This window comes from Lygodium microphyllum, chromosome 25 (assembly GCF_053477565.2).
Source record: "Lygodium microphyllum isolate KBCC chromosome 25, Lygodium_microphyllum_v1.1.10, whole genome shotgun sequence".
Lineage (NCBI taxonomy): Eukaryota > Viridiplantae > Streptophyta > Polypodiopsida > Schizaeales > Lygodiaceae > Lygodium > Lygodium microphyllum.
Window position 1 is genome coordinate 68,359,663 of NC_141159.1, and position 6,000 is coordinate 68,365,662.

Consider the following 6,000-nt stretch of genomic DNA (forward strand, 5'->3'; position numbering starts at 1 on the left):
ATGGCATATGCATGAAGAATAGCTTGGAAGACCATGAAGACAATTGTTGTGTAGAAAGAACAACATAAAATCCACAAAGAGCCATGAATAAAGATCTCGCGTGAGAATAGCTATTAGAGGATTGTGGAAATTTTTTTGCACATGAACCTCCAAGAAAGGCACATAGGGGGCTTCATTTGAGTAGTCCCAAAGACCCACCACAAACATAAATGTGGTAGCATGTGAGCAACCACAAAGGAAAAGACGTAGAACATGATTGCATGTGAACAACTGAAATGAATCTAAAAAGCTAGAAATTAGCCTTGCGAACACACAATGTGCCCTCGAAACTACTCTGCAAGAATGCCCACAATGCCCCAAAGAGGAGATGGAGAAAAGAAGAGAGAAGAAGAGAGAGGAGGGGAAGAGGGAGGGAGGTGGAGGAGGAAGAGGGGGGTGGTGGAGGAGGAGGGATGGGGGAAAGGTGGTGGAACGGATGGAGGGAAGAATGTGGAAGGATGGTGGACGAGAGAGGAAGGGAATGAGGTGCAATAGGGAATACAAAGGAAAGGGGAAAAAAAAGAAGAAACATGAGAACAAGGAAACATAGGAATGAGAAGAAGAAACAGGAAAAGAAGGAAACCTTAGAAGAAAGAAAGGAAGGAAGGAAGGAAGAAGAAAGAAGAGCCTATGGAAGAAGGGAAGGAAGAAGAAGAAGAAAGAGAAGAAAGAGAAGAAGAAGAAGAGGAGGAGGATGAACGAGATGGTAAAGATGGAGATGGAGATGAGAAAGAGAGGAGGGTAGGTACATTAGGCATGCATAGGGGTGAGGAGGGTCTAGGGAGTTAGTCATTTTTGAAGGGGTGTTTCATATATAATGTATCATTTTGGGGAGAGAGCATCGTTTCTTGGTTAATGATTAAGCAATTTGTTAAGTTGACTTGTGATCCTCTTAGATGTGCTTGTATTGTTGTTGTCTTTGTTGTTAACATGTGTGAAGGTGGTTTTTTTTGTTTTAAATATATTTAAAGCAATTATCTAAATGTTCAAGAACAATCGATGAGCATGGAAAAACAAATATACACACGAATGTCTCTCAATAGGGGTGAAATGGAAATATATGTGACATCATGATTCCAATAGGGGTGAAAGAGAGGAGGGTAGGTACATTAGGCATGCACAGGGGTGAAGAGGGTCTAGGGAGTTAGTCATTTTTGAAGGGGTGTTTCATATAGAATGTATAATTTTGGAGAGAGAGCATCCTTTCTTGGTTAATGATTAAGCAATTTGTTAAGTTGGCTTGTGATCCTCATACATGTGCTTGTATTGTTGTTGTCTTTGTTGTTAACATGTGTGAAGGTGGTTTTTTGTTTTAAAGATAATTAAATCAATTATTTAAATGTTCAAGGACAATCGATGAGCATGGAAAAACAAATATACACATGAATGTCTCAATAGGGGTGAAATGGAAATATATGTGACATCATGATTCCAAAGGAAAAAAATGAAAGATAAAAAATCCACACATGAACCATCATCTCAAGGGTCACATGCCACTGAGAGCCATATCCTACAAATGGGCCTAGCATGCCAATTGTTGCTTGCATTACAAAGTGGAAGAAAGGAAAAATATAATTTAAAATCTAGAATCCAAATCTAGGAGACGTATATAGAAAACAATTCTAGTTTAAAGGGATGAATAAGACTTTAGGGTCAAAACTTGAGTCTAAAGCGATAATCAACCATTCACATCATAGAACTAAAGAAAAAAAAAGTAAAATTTAAATTAGGAAGGAGTGAAAGTCCAACTAGGGATATTGTAAAAACAAAATAGATAGGAAGACACCTAAAGGAGGATTGGAATGTAAAAGAAATGCCAATAGTGCCAAAAAGGATGCTCACATGGGACAAAGGAAAAAAAGAGGAAAAATTAGATTGGGAATGCAAGAAAGAGAAAAAATGCTTTCTATAAAAAAATAGTCATATTGTTGTCATTGATACGCGAGCCACTCAATCTCACAGGTCACTCAATTAGAATGATAAAAGAATCACTCACTCTACCCACTAGCAATTTTTTGAAAACACATATTCACACCCATCAAGAAATCAACAAATTCTAGGGGTATTATGGGAGTATGCCATTGTATGCATTTGAGGGTACATCAATGGATCCCACCTCGTGTTGCCATAGATGTATGAACTGAAGGCAAGGGAGCCTTATGGTGTAGTGCACAGAACAAAATGTGTCATGATGTGTCGAAAAGAGACATGTCCCATGGTTGCACATGGGAATGAGAATATATCTGACTCCAAGTGTCACAACATCCCTCAAACTTCACCTCTCAATTGGTTGAAAACCCATATCCACACCCATTAGAACATCAACGAATTCTAGGGGTATTGAGGGAGTATGCCATTGTATCCATTTGATGGTGCATCAATGGATCAAACCCCGTGTTGGCATAGGTGAGAACTCAAGGTCTAGAGCTTTATTAGTCTTTTGTACAATCATGGAATTGGAGATTTGCAATCCACATCTTCTTATGAGAACACTTTTGAATCTTTTTGGAAAAATAAGGGACAACATCAATAATTGATAGAATATAAAGTTGGGTTGAATGTGACAAATTCCTTGATTAAATCATACTCCTTAATAGGTTCCACTAGATTTTCCAAAAAGCTAGGGAACGAGGCAATCCCCATTTTATCCATTATAGGCTACCACATTCTTCACCCAAGTGTGGAGGCACTTCCAACTCTTTTATTTCTTGGACCTCCTAGTCCACTTCTTGGACTATCTTTGGAGTCCTCTATAGCATTGGTGTGCTTTGCACTATACTGTACTATTTTATTGCTTTGTTGGGAGTCTCAACTTCAGAGTCTTTATTGATGGGACATTCTGAGCTATTTATTCTAGGACATTCTAAGCTATTTATTCTGGGACATTCTGAGCTATTTATTCTTTCTTCTTAGCATGCATGATAGCAACTATTGCTAGTTCTACTAAGTTGGATATTGGTTCTTGCACTTCTAGCTAATTATTACTAGCACTGGCATTTGTAGGGGTTGGGACTGGCATAAACTTTTGTAAGGTGGCCCTTTTCTTTACATCTTCTACACAATGATTTGTAGCCCATGAACCTCCTAGGACTGATATTTCAAGGAAATGTGACCTTTTTCATCACATCTATATCATTCAACTTTTGATTGCTAACCACCACGAGACTGAGGTTCTCTATAACTTTAAGATGGGAACTTTCTAGGACCAAAGCTAGATTCAAACTCCTTGGGCTTAGACCCAATATCTTGAGTTGTCATTTTTTACTCCAATAAGTTAATCCTTGCTTCCTCTTCTTTCTTTCTCCTTTTATACATGTCCTTCAAATAGCAAATATATTCAATATGATTCTTCCTTAATAGTAGAAAAAGAAGGCCCATGTGATTGTTAAACATTTTCTTTTTTGCAATATCCCAAAGATCACATGGCAACCTCATGACTTGCATAATTAGCAATAAATCACCCGAGCTAGCATCAATCGAAGTTGTAGCACAGGCAAAGGAGGAGATTCTGCATAGTCCAATGATAGCAAACATCATTGTCTTGTCCTTGTTAGATCACTTGTTGTTACAAACAACATCGGGAAAATGACTGCATCAAATAATTTATACAATAACAATAGTATCAACCACTCCAATGCATAGAGCATCCAAATAAATATCTAGCTCAATAAAAGAGCACATCCAATATCCATGTGGCTTCATCATTAGTCAACATCCCAAATAAGGTATTGTTTAGTGCCTACAACAATAGCATTGATTCTTACCAATTTGTTACTCTGAAGAAAAGGAGTCAAAGCTAAATGAGCACCCAAATCCAAATTTACTAAAGGCATGAAAATAATAAAATACAAAGGATAAAAAAGTGGTGCATTGGTTGTCTATGTAGACTTGATAATAACATGTTTGAGCATATATAAAATATTGAACTACGGATGCAACTTGGACCATCTTTGAAATTATATGTTCTATAAACATAAAGGCGGGAAAGATCCAACTCAAGCAAGAGTTTAGTACTTTGAAGAAGGAAGTTATTTCTAAATGAGGATGTACTAAAAATGAGGAGCATTGCAGATGTTTTTATAGTTATTGATGCAATGTAGAATGATGATGGCTTGGTTGCCTTAACAATGAAAAGGCTTGGAAATGGTTTGTTGCTTTTATGTATGTATGGAGTTTATTTCTTTATTTTGATGACTTGGCATCTCTCATGATATTGAAAAGAGCAATATGTAGGGTGAATATTCAAAAACTAGTGAACAAGTCCAACCATTCTATTGGAAACAAGGTCAGCCCTCCTTTAGAGGCCGAAGCATTGGTCGTAACCACAAAATAGATTGATTCAACAATTTGGTGATATGATGACTTCAAGAGTTCATGGGAACTATAATGGCAAGGGGATCTTTAGAGAAAATGGAGAATCACAGAGTAGAGGTTCTAATAACTCTAGCGTTGCCTATCATTATTCTGGATGAACTAGTCATATTATAGCCCATTGTTATGACAAGAAAGAGGGCATCAAAAGTAGTAGATTATAATAAGGAAATTCTACATCATCATTAAAGAAAAATGATGACCAAAACAAGTGGTTATTTGTCATGTAGTATATGACGAATGTTGCTACCAAAAAAAAAAAACACGTGATGATGTTTACTATATTGACTTTGGCATATGAAACCATATTTTTAGACATGTTGAACTTAGATATTTCTAAGTTATGTAGAAACGAGCAATGATTCATGCCAACTAATTTCACATATTGGAAAATTCTATTGTTATTACATGATAGTTAGAAAAAATGTTTATTTGAATTATTACATGTATCATTAATTACAAAGGGTTACTTGGTCAAATAGTAGAGCAAGGGTTGCAAATCACATTCAATGTAAAGGACTATTTGGTGGAAGGGTTGTAGATCAGATTCAACATAAAGGACTATTTGGTAGAGGACTTCAATGTAAGCATAAATTAATTGCAAAAGGAAAAAGAGTTGGCCATATATTTACTTTGGATGGTGGAATTCCTACCATTAATGCTTTATGTAAGGAAAAGGTTTAGTTGTAGGTTTTGAAATTTGGCACAAACATATTGGTGCAAATGTACAAAGACTAAAATCCATGCAATCTCAAAGGGTTTGGTTTCATGCTTGCCTACATTTTAAGTCATAATATTGCATAAAGTTTGTGAAGCATGTCAATTTGGGAAGAAAACAAGAGAAATGTTTGGGAGCCTACATAGAATGCATCTCTTTGTGGCATTTAGTATTTTGTAATATTGATTGATACTCTGTTTTGGCATTACCAAGATGCCAATGATCTTGAAGAATCTTCAAAAAAATGGTTGCAGCTAAAGTTGAAGAGACCAAGTATGATGTGTATACATCTATGTGGAGGCATAAAGTTGAGAACTTAGTCACAATGGAATAGAAAGTGCCTCTTCTAGATTGAAGAGCAGCGAAGGAGAAGGAGAAGGGAAGAAGATGTGGTGCAAGTACTTGTAGAGGGAGGAGTAGGCGACAAATGCATATCTCCGCTATGGCAAAGACATCCTCTACTCCATATCTTGCTATGAACAAGTATGGAAGCCACGATTCTCATTGGGAGATCATCTTGTTTTTTTTCTTATGTGTGTATGGTGCCTTGCTCATGATCTCTCTCTATCCATATCTCCCCATCCTCGCCCCAAATCATATTGACCTCGTGCTTGTCATCATGTCAATCATATCTCTCAATCCAAACAAGGCTACACCACCCTAAATGTCACTCGGCCACCCCATATCACATGAGCCTACTCTACATATCCACTTGCTCATTGCTTGGATGTAGCCACATAAGGCTCACCACTTGAATGTGGGCCAAGTTTGGCCAACCTCAACTACTTCATCATAGTCTCTTAGCCTTGGTTGCTTCCTTGTAGGCTCAAACACCCACTTTCATCTCACCCTTAGGGCTAACTGGTCCAAGT